This window comes from Gekko japonicus, unplaced genomic scaffold, assembly GCF_001447785.1.
Source record: "Gekko japonicus isolate JY-2015 unplaced genomic scaffold, Gekko_japonicus_V1.1 scaffold957, whole genome shotgun sequence".
In the NCBI taxonomy this organism is placed as follows: domain Eukaryota; kingdom Metazoa; phylum Chordata; class Lepidosauria; order Squamata; family Gekkonidae; genus Gekko; species Gekko japonicus.
In genome coordinates, this window is record NW_015162507.1 from 233830 (window position 1) to 250564 (window position 16735).

Below are 16735 nucleotides of genomic sequence, written 5' to 3' on the forward strand. Positions count from 1 at the left end.
GAGAGGCAATGGGGGGAGATCAAGGGGGTGGAGGAGACGGGGGAACTGGCGGGATGGGGGGTACTTACCTCCTCTTCCTGCTTCCTTCTCTGCCTCCCCCCCGCGAGTATCGCGGGTCCGCCCCTTGTAATGTCTAATACTTATGCTTTGTTTCAGATTTCTGTAAGTCTAATGCTACTGCTTTGGTTATTAGAGGTTCAATCCTATTGATTGCATTGATTTACATTGTGTAACCTGCCAATGAGAAAAGCGGAGTATAAATAATGTAAATAAATAAATACGTTCCCTGGGAGTAAGCCCCATTGAGTAGACTTGAGGATCCGATTGAGACTGATTCTGGGTAGACCTGTGTAGGCTTGAACTGTTTGGCTATTAAATCTCTGAATAAGCTAGGGCTCCTATATGAAGCTGGCTAGTTGTTGCGATCTCCATCAGATGCCCAGCACTGCATGCTCCCACCTCTTGAGGTGAGTTTTGTAGTTGGCAGCGATGGGGGCTTTCTCCTTACCAAAGCTCCCTCATATTATTTGCCTGCTTTGTACCAAATCTAATGTTTTTTTGGCATCAGGTAAAAATGCTTTTGATTTCTTGGGCTTTTTGCAGCACTTGTTTATGGTTATTGTTTTTAATATTGCAAGACTTCTTATTTACAGCATCTGCATTCTACCTCTCTAGTTCACCCAAGGTGGTTCTCAACAGAAAATCAATACTGAAACCATAACATATCAGGATTTATCTTTTTATAGTAGTAGGTAAGACATTAGTTATTTATATTGTATTACTATTGTCTAACATTGTTAGCCCCTTGAACTGGTTCTGTGTAAGGGCTGGGTTAGGGTTACCAGATGTCTTCTTCCTTTTTTTGGTGTTCATCCTTTTTTGGGCTCTTCTAAAAAAAACTGATGAAAATGTCCTCTTTTGGGGTTGGAAGGTTAGGAATATTCCTAACTGAAGGTAAAGGTTTCCCTTGCTCGAAAGCCACTTGAATCCAACTCTGGGGATGCGGTGCTCATCTCCATTTCCAAGCTGAAGAGCCAGCGCTGTCCGAAGACATTTCCATGGTCATGTGGCTGGCATGACTAAATGCCAAGATGCACGGAACGCTGTTACCTTCCCACTGAAGTGGTACCTATTTATCTACTTGCAATTTCTTGATTTTGGACCGTTAGGTTGGCAGGAGCTGGGACCGGAGACGGGAGCTCACTCCGTCTTGTGGCACTCGGGTCTTGAACTGCCGAGCTACTGACCTTCCGGTCTGCAGCTAAGCGTCTTAACCACCGAGTCACCACAGCCCCTAGGAATAACTTGGAATATTCCTAGTTAGTAGCAATTATCACAGTTTAAATAGTAGGGGTATTTAAAATGAGATTTGTCATCGTGATCATCACTTGTCTGAAGTAGTCAGTCGGAAATTATGTCCTCTCTTTGGCTTTTCAAAATATGGTAACCCTCGGCAGGGTAGAAATCTTTTTCCATAAATAAATATCATAATAAACATTTAAACAGCATGAACGCTTGGCTAAGAACAATGGTTTAGCCCAGCCCTGCACAAACCCAGCAAGCAATTAAAAATCCAGGTATCAAGATATCAGACCTCACGCCAGTAAAGCCTAAGAAGAATGACTCAGAAGTAACCCCCATGCTATTTAAGGGGACTGACTTCCAGGGAAGGGTCCTCAGGAGGGTAGCCAATGACTTCACATGGGAATAAACCGCAGCATCAGCAGCATGAAAACATGTTAATTTAAAAGTTGCCTCAATACAACATCTTTGCCTGGCACTGAGAAACAGTCACCATCAGTGCCAGGTGGAGAGACAGAAAGGGTGTAGGGCTGTCAGGCTATGCTGTACCAGGAGACTTCCTGCCAGTAGCCCCACCACCACCCTGAGCAGTGGCAGGAGGCAAATAATTCTCCATTGTGTCAACAGCATGGTGTCACTTCTGGGGAAAGTCCATTAAAACCATAGAGATCCCTGTGATTCCTAAAGAGGACTGGCAATGGTTAAGGATGCCAACCACCAGGTGGGACCTGGGGATCACCTGTAATTACAGCTCATCTCCAGACTGCAAAGATCAGTTCCCCAAGGAGAAAATAGATGCTTTGGAGGGTGGACTCTGTGGCATTGTGCCTCACTCAGGTCCCCAGACTCCACCCTAAAATCTCCAGGAGTTTCCCAACCTAGAGGTGGCAACCAACTCCCAGCACCCCTTTGCCAGTGGACTTTTAATGCAATTTCAATGCACTGTTGTAGTAGTTTGCAAGTGGACTTTGCTGTTTCCCAAAGTGAAATCCAGTTGCAAAGGGCACTGCAAGTGGATTGAAAGAACATTACTCAGCATGTGTGGAAACACCTGACTCAGCAGTTCCCACAGCAGATATCAATTCCTCTACATGTGTTTGCATCTATGGGAGTTTCTCCCTATAACACCCTCACTGTGTGCTTAAGACTTAAGAATCTTCACAGGCCTGGCTCCACCCCCTCTGCATGACGATTGGCCACTGCTCACCCTTGCCCCTGTATAAATTGCTTCCTCTTCCTGCCCCTCTCATCTCTGAGCAGGTGATCCTAGAAACTTTTCTTATGGAATTACTTGTAGTTCTTCTCTTCGCTTACAGGAATATCAACAGGAGGAGTGGGAAGAAGTTTTCTTTTGAAAGTGGGTGTTTTTCATATTTTTTTTCTCCAGGAAACAGCAGTGCAGGCAGCAGCCTATATTTGGGCGTTCCAAATTAGCTGTACTTTCTGTTCCTGTATCTGTGTCACGGTCCCAAAATGAATTCTGAGCGAGAGCTGCTCTCCAGTCACAATATATTAGGCTTCCCTTGCCTCTCATGCCCATTTGTGCCACGTTTCAGACAAGGAACAAAACCTTTTTGCTAGGAGGAGGAGCAGGTCTGCTGAATTTGGGGGCCGCTGGGGAAGTCCCAGACCTGGGACTGCAATCCTAAGCATATTTACCAGGGGTAAATACTAGGACTGCCACCTCTGGGTTTGGAAATGCAGGGAGATTTGGGGGCTTGGAACCCGAGGAGGGCAGGTTTGGGGAGGAGAAGGACTTCAGTGAGGTATAATGCCATAGAGTCCATCTTCCAAAGCAGCCATTTTCTCCAGGTGAACTGATCTCTGTTGCCTGGAAATCAGTTATAATAGTGGGAGATCTCCAGCCACGATCTGGAGGTGGACAACCATAGTAAATACTATTGATCATAGTGGGACTTACTTCTGAGTAGCCAGGCCTAGGAGGCTATTGTATATCCCCTAGAAACGGCTTCCACATACCCAAGCAGGGTTCCAAAGAAACTGCAGATGCACTGATACCCAAACCCCTGGTTTTTCCATTCTACTCTCCTGGCACAGGCCTAACCAAGCCCCTGTGTATATTTTGGCATATCAGAAAAGTTATTAGTCACATACAAGCTGAATAAGGACAATTTGTCCCTTCACTTTCTTTAACCATGTGTGTGCTACTTTCACGTTCAGAAGGTTTCACCCACTTACCACACATGTTTCTCAAATACTTATTTCCTTAAATCCTATCTTACTCCTTTCCGGACTCTGTAATGTTCACAACAAAAGGGTGTTTTTTTTCTCTCTTCCAAAAATAGAAAGTAGTAATCTTTTTTTATTAAAAAAAAAGCAATGCTTGAGTTACCCACCTTTTGTGGCGACCCCCTCCCCCCCCAGCTATTAAGCTTCCCTGGTGGAGTGAGGATTTCGACCTGGTTCACCCTGAACTAAGCTCACCACTCTAACCACTATGCTATACTGGCTTTCAAGGGGAAGGGATGGACCTGCCTTATAGTCACTGTAATTCCAAGGCAATTATCATTTTTAAATTTATTTTTATTAGCTTCATTTATACTCTGTGTTCCTGCCCAGAACCCAAAATGGCTTACATCGTTCTCTGCTCCTCTGAAGAAAATATAATCGTATGGCATTGTGTGTAGTTCTTAATTACTGGGTTCCATGGAAGGTCAGACCCCAAGCTTAGTGATCAGCTCTCCTTTATTAGTGATTCAGCCAGAACAAAGAGCCAAAAGCCAGGGCAACTGCTCTGTTTAAATAGCATACAAACTCCACCCACTTCCCCAAACAGCTACTAATGATAGGCCATTGTCAGAACCATTAATTCCTCATTGGCCATCTCCAGAGTCCTGGTGGGTTACTGTTCTAAAGCTCCGCCAGTCTCTGGTAGAAACAGTCCTGGAATGTTCTAGTCCCAATACATAACAGTAGTATAACCAGGAGATCCAAAGATTGTCTGGCAGCCTGTAGCTCTTAGTATTATGCACCACTAGGTGGCGAGCTAGACTTATTTTGGAGGCTGAGAGAGCTCTGAAAGACCTGTGACTGACCCAGGGTCACCCAGCTGGCTTCATGCAGAGGAGTGCAGAATCAAAACCAGTTCTCCAAATTAAATTCTGTCGCTCTTAACCACTACACCACGCTGGCTCTCCTCTCCTCTATTTTATCCTCACAACAACCCTGTGAGGTGGCTTAGGCTGAGAATGAGAGTGACTGGCCCAAAATCACTCCGCGAGCTTCCATGGCAGAGTGGGAATTCAGACCTGAGTCTCTCGGGTCCTAGTCTAACACTCTAGCCATAAGTGGTACATCTAGCATTCCTGGATGAAAGATTAAGAGGATGATAACCATAGGAATAAGACAGTGGGTGTTATCAAAAAGGCATAATCAGAGAGGGTCTGTGGCTCAGTAGAAGAGCCTCTGTTTGGCATGCAGACGGTCCCTGCTTCAATCCCCAGCATCTCCAGTTAAAAAGGACCAGGCAGTAAGTGATGTGAAGGACCTCTGCCTGAGACCCTGGAGAGCTGATGCCAGTCTGTGTAGACAATACTGCCCTTGATGGACTGATGGTCAGCTTCAGGAAAAGGCAGCTTCATGTGCATATTTGTGCAACCTGCAATAAAGGCATGAGAAAAGCTAGTGGCATCAACAACAGGAGAGGCTCACTCAGCCGGTGCGTTCTCCCGAACCGCTGCTCTCAGCAGTGATACAAGGAGCAGCAACAGGTGAGCTGACACTGGTCATCAATGACCCAGAAAGGCTCCGGGACGAGTGGCCCCCGCAGTGCTGGCAGAGCTCCTGGGGCTTGGATCTGCTTGGTCCCAGCCGCCAGCAGTGGTGCCCCAGGAACTTCTTTATTTGCCTTATTTTAGGGTTGCCAAACTCCAGGGAGGGCCTGGAGATCTCCTAGAATGACAACTGATCTCCAGGAAAGGCCTGCTTTGGAGGGTGGACTCGACAGCGTTATACCCTGTGGAGGTCCCACCCCAGGCTCCATCCCCCAAATCCCGAGGGATTTCCCAACCCCAAATCCCAAGGGATTTCCAGTGCTCTCTCCTTCCCTGTTTTATCAACCCAGAGTTGGCAGCCCTGTTGATGGGGTATAACGGCGTAATGACCACCCTCCAAAGGAGCCATTTTTCTCCAAGGCAACAAATCTGTTTGGTCTGGAGATCAGCTGTAATTCGGGGAGCTCTCCAGGCCCCACACGAAGGTTGGCAACCCCGATTTCTCAGCAGCCACTCCACAGCCTCTGCTGAAAGGGGGCAGGAGTAGAAAGCTGGGCTTGCAGTCCTCTGAGTACCTCCGAGCGCTCACCGGGAGCATGAATGGCTTGCAGTTCGTTTGAATAGATGCCTTCCCGATGGGTCTGCCCACAGGGACCCAACAGCTTTTCGTAGCTGGAGACCTTCTCCTTTGGACTGCCAGGATTTCTGCCAGGCTCTGCACATGAGCTCCCTGAGGGTCACCTGCCTCAGCCAGACTCGGCAGAAGTCAGAACGCTGAATTAGACGGATGGTTGGTCTGGCCCAGCAGGGCAGTGTTTATTCCCTTCTGTTCCGGTGCTCTCTGCCTTTCAAGCCACGCTTAATGCGTCCTTGGATTCTGCTCTGCCCACCACCTCCCTCCCTGTTTTATCATGTTCAGCATTCTCTATTCCTCCAGCTCAGCTTTTATCATCAAAAATCACTTTGGCACCTTCGGTGTCAGCAAACAGCTGTTTATCTGCTGTATCTTTCTAAAGCCCGGCTTTGAAATGGCCCCCTTTATATTCGATGCAGGATCATCTGTAGAGCAGGGAGGAAAGCAATGAGAATCTGTTTTCCTGTTGTGGATCAATACGAGTTTAACCTTCCCCGGCTTGCGTGCCAGCAACTTGTCCTCCCTTGCTCCTTTCCCTCTCTCCCCATCTGCACTTTCATTGTTTGTGGCTGACAGTTCATCCTGCATTTGAACAATTGAGATCCATCATTAAGATCGTTTTAAAAAACACCCTTAAGGATGGCTGAGAAATCATCACTCAGGCCTTAGCTGCCACAGAGGGGGAATCAGGGGTTAGTCTACCTTACATGGGTGTTGTAAGGATTTCCAGGAGAAGATATACTGAGTGGTTCGATCACAAAAAGGGCTACATCATGATGCCCACCGATACATTTCCAGGTGCCTGCCAAGTGTTTTTAGGAACTGGGTGGAGCTTAGTGTAGTGGTTAAGTATGCGAACTCTGATTGGGGAGAACCAGGTTTGATTCCCCACTCCTCCACTTGCAGCTGCTGGATGACCTTGGGCAAGGATAGTTCTGTCGGAGCTGTTCTCTCAAGGACAGTTCTCTCAGAGCTCTCTCAGCCCCGCCTACCTCACAGAATGTCTGTTATGGGGAGGGGAAGGGAAAGGAGTTTGTAAGCTGCTCTGAGACTCCAAGTGAAGGGTGGGGTATAAATCCAATCTCCTCCGCCTCCCCCCCCCTCTTCTTCCTCCTCTTCTTCTTCTTCTCTTCTGTATATAAGAAAATATTTTTAAACACTAAGGCATCCTGAAATGAGAGTTACGCATGACCTCACTCCCCGTCCTTCTGTGGTTGACTCTACCTCTTGTGGCAGCCATTTTGTCATTGTGCACCACTTTGTGTCAGAATCCCAAAGTTGCCTGCAGGCCAAAAAGGCTGGGGACTTTCTGGTTGGGCTACATAAATGTATCTTGGAGGTTATTATTATTTTTATTAAGGCCTTTCCTTGAAGATTCGTCAAACTCTACCGAACGTGCACAGATTCATGGAGGCTGGGTAGTCCATCACTAAGGAAATCTCTGCAGTGGAAAGCAATGGCCCACCACCTCTGCTTCTCACTTGCATCAAAAGCCCTTTGCTGAGGTCACCATGTCAGCTGAGACTTGATGGCATGTCCATATGTATGTACATAAATGGTCCATCAATTATCGACAGGGCTATTTTTGGGCAGGAACGCACAGGAACGGAGTTCCGGCTGGCTTCCAAGTTGGCCACACCCAGCAGGAATGCATTAGCGTAATAGGCCACACCCAACAGCAGAAACCCATTAGGATTGGCTACATTAGGGGTGTGTGGCCTAACATGCAAAGGAGTTCCTGCTACAAAAAAAGCCCTGGGTTTGGACAACAAACAAGGTAAACAGAATAAGAAGCTAAAGGTGGGTGTGGCTGGATGAGCACACTTCTGGTAACATGGGGGAGTGGCCTAATATGCAAATGAGGTGCGCTGTTGGGGGTGTGGCCTAATATGCTAATTGGTTTCTGCTGTTGGGTGTGGCCTACTATGCTAATGAGTTCCTGCTGGGCTTTTTCTACAAAAAAAGCCCTGATTATCGATAATGTCTTTGCCATTCTCCCATGCCATGGGGAAGCTGCCACTCACCCTCCTCCACACACACAACTACTCCAGGTAGTGGGTGAAGATCTCCTGGGATTAGAACTGATCTCCAGGTGAGAGAGCCCAGTCCCCCTGTTGAAAATGGCTGTTTTGCACACATACGTTGCACATATGTACACATGAAGCTCCCAAGGCAGACACGCTATGTTCCTCTGGACCAGGGGAAATCGAAACTGTGGAACACGTTCTACTTCATTACCCCTTATATCAAGAGGTTCACTCTCAGTTTATCCTTCCCTTGTTTAGGAGGTATCCTGGTCGACCAGACTCGGTGTATGCTAGAATGTTACTTATAGATGAAAATCCACCGGTTTCAGCACATACCGTGAAGTGGCACCTTGTAAAACTGGCCAGATACTGGCGGCTTCAGTTTTTATACATGCATTTTGCAGATTTTATTTAACATGTACTTCCCTTTGAATTATGATGTGTGGGAGCTAATTTTAAATTTGCTCTTACTCACTGTGGTGGTCGGGAATTTTGCCAAGACTTGTGCTGGTCTATGACCGTATTAATAAAGACTTATGACTGATGGCTGTTTTAGAGGGGGAACTCCGTGGTATTATACCCTGCTGAAGTCCCTCTCCTTCCTAAACCCTGTACTCCCCACACTTCACACGCACCCCAAACTTCCAGGTATTCTCCAACCCAGGGCTGGCAAGCCTACCTCTGGTGCCTGACACAATTGCCTAAGTGTGCCTAATGGTCAAGGCCAGCACAGTTCAAGGGGCAATAGGGAAGGTGTTGAACGCCATGCCCTGCTTGTAGGCCTTCCAAGGGCATCTGACTTGTCCTCTGTGGGAAGCAGGATGCTGGATTAGATGGACCTTTGTCCTGATGCAGCAGAGCTCTTCTTTGGTTTTTATGACTCGCTTGTTTTGCTCCGTCTTTAATTTATGTAGTCACTCTATTTACCCGCTGCCTTTCAGTCACAGCTCCTAAGGTGGTTTACAATGAAAACATTTTTAAAAAACCATTTCACAATTACAACAACGGAACTCATAAAAATAAATCAGCTGTGGCAGCAGAAGGAGGCACCAGCAGGGGAGATGATGTTCACCCTTTGTTGCCAGCCCTCTAGATATTCCGGTTGTTTTCTTCTACACTGGCCCTTTGGCGAGGCAGGATTAAATAGAGCCCCCTGGAAGGTAAAGCAAAATGGAGCATGCAGCATTTGATGTGGATTTCTGCAAATTAAAAACAATGGGTTTATGACTATAGGACATCTTTTGATATAGAGATGCCCAGAATCATTTTACAAGAAGCTTTAAAAAAAAAAAAAAAAAAAAACACCTCTTTCATATGTTCAGTTGCACCCCACCATACCAAGATACTGGTCAATGTTAAACTAGGGATTCTCTCAGAATTATGGGAACAGAGGGCTTGTAATGCTTCAGCCTGGGTTCACTAACCCCTCTCTACACCACACTGAAGAGTAGTACAATGCTGATTTTAAATGATGTGCACCAGGTTTTCTTATGCATACTTTAAAGGTTGATCACTGGGGGGGGGGGGGGAAAGCCAATCAGGAAGCCAAGTTCCTGGAAAACATGGTGAAAGTGGAGGGTCTGAACTTTTTAGAAAGCCAGAGAACTATTTTTGTTTGCAGTACTGGAAAATAAACCAGCAGTGAGCATCTCCTTAGTGGCTTCCTTCCTGACCTGTATCACCCCGTTCTCATGAACAAAGGCACAAGTTGTGGGAGTTGTTATGGAGGACTTGCACTGTTCTCTCATATTTTATGTACAGGGATGCATTCCAGCTCTGTCAGGTCAAAGAAAATTGTGTTTACCCATAAAATCATGTGAGAATATCCCAGAGTTTCCCTCCACCTGGCTTTTTCAAAATGAGCTAGTTTTTCTGCCTCGATGGCACACAACCAATGGCAAGTGGCCCACAGTCAACAAAAGATGCTTGAAGCATCTGTTGCTACCAAGAATGGGAGATTGTCATAGAGGCTCCTGTGATGTCACAGGAACTTTGGGATCAATTTCCTGTTTTAGACTGCTCTGGGTGGATAAAAGGAACCTGAAAGAGTTGTGGACTTGTTTCTCTTTCAGGAGAGTACATGTGCTTGGTGGGTGGAAGGGCACTGGGCAGAATATTTCCCAGAGTCCCCCAAAATCTGCAACCAGTCCTGGCTGAGCAGAGGCCCTGTGGAAAGGTTTGAAGGAGGCCCTCACTCAAGTCACTGAATTAAAGGAATCTCATGGACCAACCAGTCCAGACTCCTGCTCAAAGCAACATTTCTGTTTAGCAGTTTTGTTGCCAAAGAATCGTGAACTTTCCCCTGCTGTGATAGACTAGTTAGTCCTACTTACCTAGTTGCAGCAGCAAGATCACATTCAGGGTGGATCAGGGCCACAGGTCAGTGACAGAGCATCTGCTTGGCTTGCGGAAGGTCCCAGGTTCCTCTCCAGTGAGTTGGTGATCTGAAAGACCTTGACCTGAGACCCTGAAGACCGACTGGCTATCAAAGTAGACAGTCCTGACCTTGCTGGACCAGTAAGTCAGCTTCTTGTGTCCAAGGTTGCCTGAGAAAAACTCCTAGTTGCCCTGTGAGCATTGATCCCTCTAAGCTGAGTTAGTGTGAGCCAGCTCACAGTTTTTTAGCCTCCAGCTCACACATTTTTTGCCTTAGCTCAGGAAGGATGGCTCCAGAGCAAACTCATTTATGTGATTTGCCAAATCGCTCGCTCACAACTTTAATGCCAGTCGCTCACAAAGTCGAATTTTTGCTCACAGGACTCCATGGCTTAGAAGGAGCATTGCCTGTGATTGTAAAGGTGAGAGGAAGATCATCTGCATTCTAATACTGGCCAGAAGTCCAAGAGCCACAGGAGGGTTGCGCACAAACACACACCTCCCAGGAAGAACACTATGACATGCTGGCCGACGACTGCATCTAAGTGCTTGTTGAAAGCTTCCCTCTCTGTTCAGGCACTGTCAAACAGCAAGCAGAAACAGCAACGTGTTCCCAACATAGGGCCAACACCAACCTCCCAGTGGTGGCTGGTGACTAGGCAACAGTGATGGAGAAAATGGCTGTTTTGGAAGGTGGACTACTCTATGGCCGTGTACCCTGCTGAGGTCTCTCCCATTCCCAAACCATGCCCTCTTTGTCAGAACCCACAGCTTACAACGAAGTACATGCATTCAGGAATGGTTATACGTTTATTGCAAAGCTATAGATGCAGTGATGTGGTGGCTCAAGTGGTTAAGACGCTGAACTGCAGGCTGTAGAAGGTCAGTAGTTCAGCAGTTCAAGACCCGGGTGCCGCAAGATGGGGTGAGCTCCTGTCTCTAGAAATTGCAAGTAGATAAATAGGTACCACTTCGGTGGGAAGGTAACAGCGTTCCGTGTACCTTGGTGTTTAGTCATGCCGGCCACATGACCACGGAAACGTCTTCGGCTTTGAAACGGAAATGAGCACCGCAACCCTAGAGTCGGATTCGACTGGCTTTCGAGCAAGGGAACATTTACATTTACATTTATAGATGCAGTAACACAGGCACTGTTAAGAATGGCGGCAACCCATTGAGCATAATAGGATATAGGGCATTCATATGCACCCCCCCCATGGCATGGGCCAATTAGCTACCCTCCCGCATGTGGGACCAGCTAGGAAACCGTTAGGTGGCGAAAGCTGGGAAGCAGTAGTCTCTCACGGTACATAGGAGACTTCCAGACAATACAAACTCCAACACAACATCCTCCCGCACATCTGTAGAGATAAGCATTTCGGCATAGGCAGGACAGCAGAGATAGGAATGCAATAGCAATTATGAAGACACAGAATGAACTCCCCAACCCCCATGGCAGCATAGCTGACACTCTTCAGGTTTCATCCCCTAAAACTCCAGGTATCTCCCGACCCAGAGCTAGCAACTCTGTCCCACCTTTCAACTGCAGGGAGCTCATACTCCCCACCGCCTGCCAGGAAGAACTCTGTCCCCACTGCTGGTTGCACTGAGGCTTCAGGAGGAGGAGGAGGAGGAGATTGTATTTATACCCTGCCCTTCAATACCTGAAGGAGTTCCAGAGTTTCCTTCCCCTCCCCACAACAGACACCCTGTGAGGTAGGGGTGGCTGAGAGAGCTCTCTTGAGAACTGCCCTTGAGAGAACAGCTCTGAAAGAACTTCTAACTGACCCAAGGTCACTCCAGCACCTACACGTGGAGCACTGGGGAATCAAATCCGGTTCTCCCAGATTAGAGTCCACAGCTCTTAATCACTACACCAAACTGGCCGACCCACAACTGGGACCACCAGCCAGAAGACTGAGGGCCACTGGGTAGTTGCACCACCTACTTCCCATGAAGAATGTCATCATATGGGGAACCGGACAGGCTGAAATGTGACAGTGTTAGTGTCCCCTCTTTTACTGGGGTTTCCTACCTTCCCCTTCCCTTGCAATATTTTCTCTGTTAAGTGTGGAGGGAATGGACCTGCATCCCATTTCATGTGAGCGGCTTGCCATGCACCATGATTGAGTTTTTGATTGACACTCGTGGTTCTCCTTTTCCCTTCTTGCTGCCAAAGAGATCATCAGTATGGGAGGAGGTAGAGCAGGGGATGCAAGCATTTTCCGCCCCCTTCTGGAGGCACCAAAGGAGTGTAGGGGGCACTCCATGGCCAAGGACAAGGATGAGAGCCTGGATCAAAGAATTTTGCCAGGGTTCAGTACATAGCTTATTGCATTTTTGGAACAAAATTTGAGTCCAGTAGCACCGCAAATACCGACAAACTTTTCCAAGGTATTAGCCTTCATGAGCCAAGCCTCACTTCATCAGATACAAAGAAAATGAAGTTCCATCAGCCCTTATACAGGTCAAAAGGTGGAAGGGGGTTTGCAAAGGAGGGCGGGATGGGGTCAGTACAAAATGCCCTCTGCTTGATTAGAGCTAGGAGGTATACACAGAAGTGAAAAATGCACAAAAACAGACTTTGTAGTGAGATACTAATCCTATGTCCCTAAGGGGTTCATTGTCCTGAATTTTTGGAAGTGGTGATCCATAGCCATATCTTGCCTAGGATGCCACATAATGTGGGTTTTATTCAAATTCTGACAATGCTATCTACTACCTCTGAACTTCCTTGACGGTCTCCTATCCAAATACTGACCAGAGCTAACCCTGGTTAGCTTCCAAGACACAAACGGGACAGCCTTCTCGGTCCAAGGCCTTCTCGGAGCGTGATCTTATTAGCTGGGATGAACCTTCCATCAACTAAGAGCCTGAGGCTGGAGATTTCCCATCCACTGATTCTACTGAGACAGATTTAATTAATTCCTCCAAAGCTTTCCAACAACAGAGCAGAAGTCTATTACTGATAGGCTGGAGCAACTGAGGACTATCTGCTACCTGTCTGACTCATTAGCTGGCCCTGATTCCCAATCCTGTTTGTTTTTTTTAACTTAAGCCTGCAGCTCTTCAGAAGGCAACATGTTAACGCAGTCTTCTGCTCAATTTTTTAGCAAGTAACAAACCTGGTCCCACTTCCCATTCTAACCAATGAGGGAAGTCTTGGCCACGATTGGTGCACTTGCTGCATCCTTCCCAGACAATCGTGGCCCAGTCCTGGCATGAGCAAACCAGCAAGTCAAAGGATGCTTTCTTTGACCTCCCCCCCCCCCCCCCGCCGATTTTTGTAATAGTTGCCAGGAGGGAACACAAAGCAACCGACAGACTGACAGTCCGTGTGCTGAATTTGCATAGCTAGCAAGCAATATGCAAATAAGGCCACCTGGATTTGGGTTTTGAACTGGATTAAGGCAGCCTAAATCCTGCGTCCCTGGATCCAGTTTCTTAAATCCAGAACTGCCGGTTAAACTGTCATTCATCTCTCTTGAAGGAACGCTACAAGGAAAGAATTTTTAAAAATAACTCCAACTCTCTTGAGGCTGATGGTTAAAAAAAAGTGAGTCCTTAACAATCCTCCTCGCTTTCCTCGCCAAGCTGAAAAAAACTCAGGAACCCTTTTCGGTTTGTTCCCTCTTGCCTTTGCTTTAGCGTCGCATTAGCTTAAATTTTATTTCAAAGTATTCCGAGACAGCAAATAAATCTCTGTTTCGGTCCACAATGGGGGTAGTGGAACCATCAGAAAAATGTATCCAGCCACCAGTGAGATGTTCATTGATTTTATTCTCCTCCCCACCCCCCTTGGTCAAGGGAAAGACAGGAAAACTGTTCTCTGATGATGCTTCCTTTCCAAGTGGCAGTTTGCTTCCAATTCAGCTTCCTCACAGCTGTTGCAGCTGCCAGGTCAAAAAGAAGAATTCCCAGATTCATTCATTCATTCCAGCTTTTGCAACATTTTCTTCCTTAAGCCATTTGTGACATACTGGAAAATAGAGGGATCAAAAGTTCAGAGTGGATGCACCTGCTGTCAGCCCCACAGGCTGTAACTTGCAAGCTATTTCTGTGCCAGCAAACCCACACGGTTCAATCCTGTGCAGGCTTACTCAGATGCAAATCCCGCTGAGTTCAATGGGGTTCATTCCCAAGGATAGGAACTCTCAGTCTGGGGCAAGGGATGCTCTGTCTTCTTGGTGCTTGGGGGGGGGGGCACAGCAGTGAGAGGGCTTCTAGTGTTCTTGCCCCACTGATGGACCTCCTGATGGCACCTGGTATTTTTGGCCACTGTGTGACAGAGTGTTGGACTGGATGGGCCATTGGCCTGATCCAACACTGGCTTCTCTTGTGTTCTTATGAGCTGTGCATAGAAATGCAAACTTAGCACATTTCCCTCCTTGCTGAGGTCAGTGATTTTTGACCTCTCCAATGCTTGGATCGCAATTTGATTGTAATTTTCAAGCAGCATTACTATTAACGAAGGCTTTTTAATCATACATTCACTATTATTCTATGTGTTTCAAATGTTTTGCACATCTGTAGTCTTACCCCTGCTCTTCCACAGCTTCTCCATTGCCTGCCATCTGACCAGCCACTCAACAGAAAAAACAGATTACCTTAACAAAAGTGTCTTTCCTTAGATATAGTTGATCCTGCTGCAGTGGGATGTCCAGCTGGGGCCAGAATTACAACTGATCTCCAGACTACAGAGATCAGATCCCCTGGAAGGAAATGGTAGCTTCAGAGGGCGAACTCTATGGTATACCACAGAGTCTAGGAGAAACAGATGTCCTAGAGTGACTTCACTTCCCTACTGAACTCCCTCCCATCCTCAGGCTCTGCCATCCCCAGCACCACCCCCAAATCTCCAGGCAGTCTTAGGTGTGTGGCCTGTCCCTTCACTCTGTCATAAAGCATACTGGATGACCTTGGGCAACTTATTCTCTCTCTCAGCGTAGCCTACCTTAAGTAAAGGAGGATTAAATGGAGGAGGGGAGACCCCGTGTATGCTACTCATGGTGCCACGTGTGCCCCAATGCATGTTACCATGGAGGAAGGTGGGATTAAAATGTAATGCACAGGTAGCTTCTGTTGTAAAGTGTGGGTGCTAGCTAGTGACAGCCTCATCCACAAGCTTTCGATGTGTCCCCCCTGGACACTAGAGCTTCCCCCCCCCCCATGATTGTTCCCATGCAAGGGATCTCTCATCCCTTGTTAATTGAATCTTGATGACTGTTAGCCAAATCTGTGAGCCACATCCTCTGGCGAAGGATGGGTGTTGATCTCTATGAATCCTATCTGTGTTGATTAATATGCGATGCTCATTCAAGCAGGCAGGCCAATGCTTGTGAAGAGATAAACATCTGTCTGTAAGATGGCCCACAAATCAGTTTTTTTGGGGGGGAACAGGCACCAGAGTCGAGCTCCAGATGTTCACTAGATCTTAAGAACGTTTTTGGCAATATTGAAAAATGGCCCTCTCTTTAGAGAGAAAAAATTCTCTTTAGAGAAAAATGGCCCCTTGGCCTGTTCTCTTAACTAGCTCTTTTTTGATGTCTCATTGTTGATTTGCTTATTTGTTTGTTCATTTGTTTTAAACATTTATTAGCTGTACATCTTCCTCGCAGGGTTCAAGGCAGCTTACAACATAGATAAAATGCATAAAATGAAATACGTTATGAACATCAAAAAACCACTAGACAACATTTGCCCTTTATGTGTTGCCAGAACATAACAAAATCTGATTGCATGTGTAGTCTTGTTACAGCATTCCATTTTCCACATGATTCCCAATTGGCTGGAACTGACCATGCGATCCAGGAAGAACAAAGAAAGAAGACATGGCGCAAAAAGCCGTAGAAAATTAAACTGTAAATGTTTTCATAAATGAATAAATAATCACGGCCTAAATAGTTGGTGGACAACTGATTTCCTGAGATTGTAGTCCCCCTCGCACCTGATGAAGCAACCTATGAATGTTTATGCTCTGTAAACTGAAATAAAAAGGTCTAAAAAGTGCAAATGTTCATAAATACTATTTTCTATTTTAAAAACGAACACAACCACATTTGAATATTCATAATTATAAAGGTTGTCACTGTTAAAGCAAGCACCCCAAAGCATCCTTGTAGCCCAAACACTGGAATAGGAGACTGCCATCTTGTGTCTCATTAAGAAACAAAGAATACGCAAAATTTTAATCAACTGTTAAAAATTCACACTGTTCTTCCTTGCATGGAAAATGTTTGCCCAGAAAGAAAGCTGAGTTCAGTTTCTTCACATTTTGTTTAGCAGCCATTCAAGTGTTACCAATGAGTATTGTTTTTGTGTGCAGGTACCAAACCATGTACCCAAAGAACTAATGGGGTGGTCCTAAGCAGGCCTACTCATATGTAGGTCCCATTTTATTCAATGGGGCTTATGTCTAGGAAAGTGTTCTTAAGAATTCAGTCTAAAAGTCATTTTAGACCATTCACATTACACCACAATTAAGAGGCCTTGGGGATGCCAGCCTCCATGTGGGACCTGGGGACCCCCTGGAATTACAGTTCATCCCCAGACTAAAGATATCAGGTTCCCTGGACAAAATCAATGCTTTGAAGGGTGGACTCTGAGGCCTCTGTCCTCCCCAGCCTCCATCTGCAAATCTCCGGGAGTTTCCTGATCTTAAT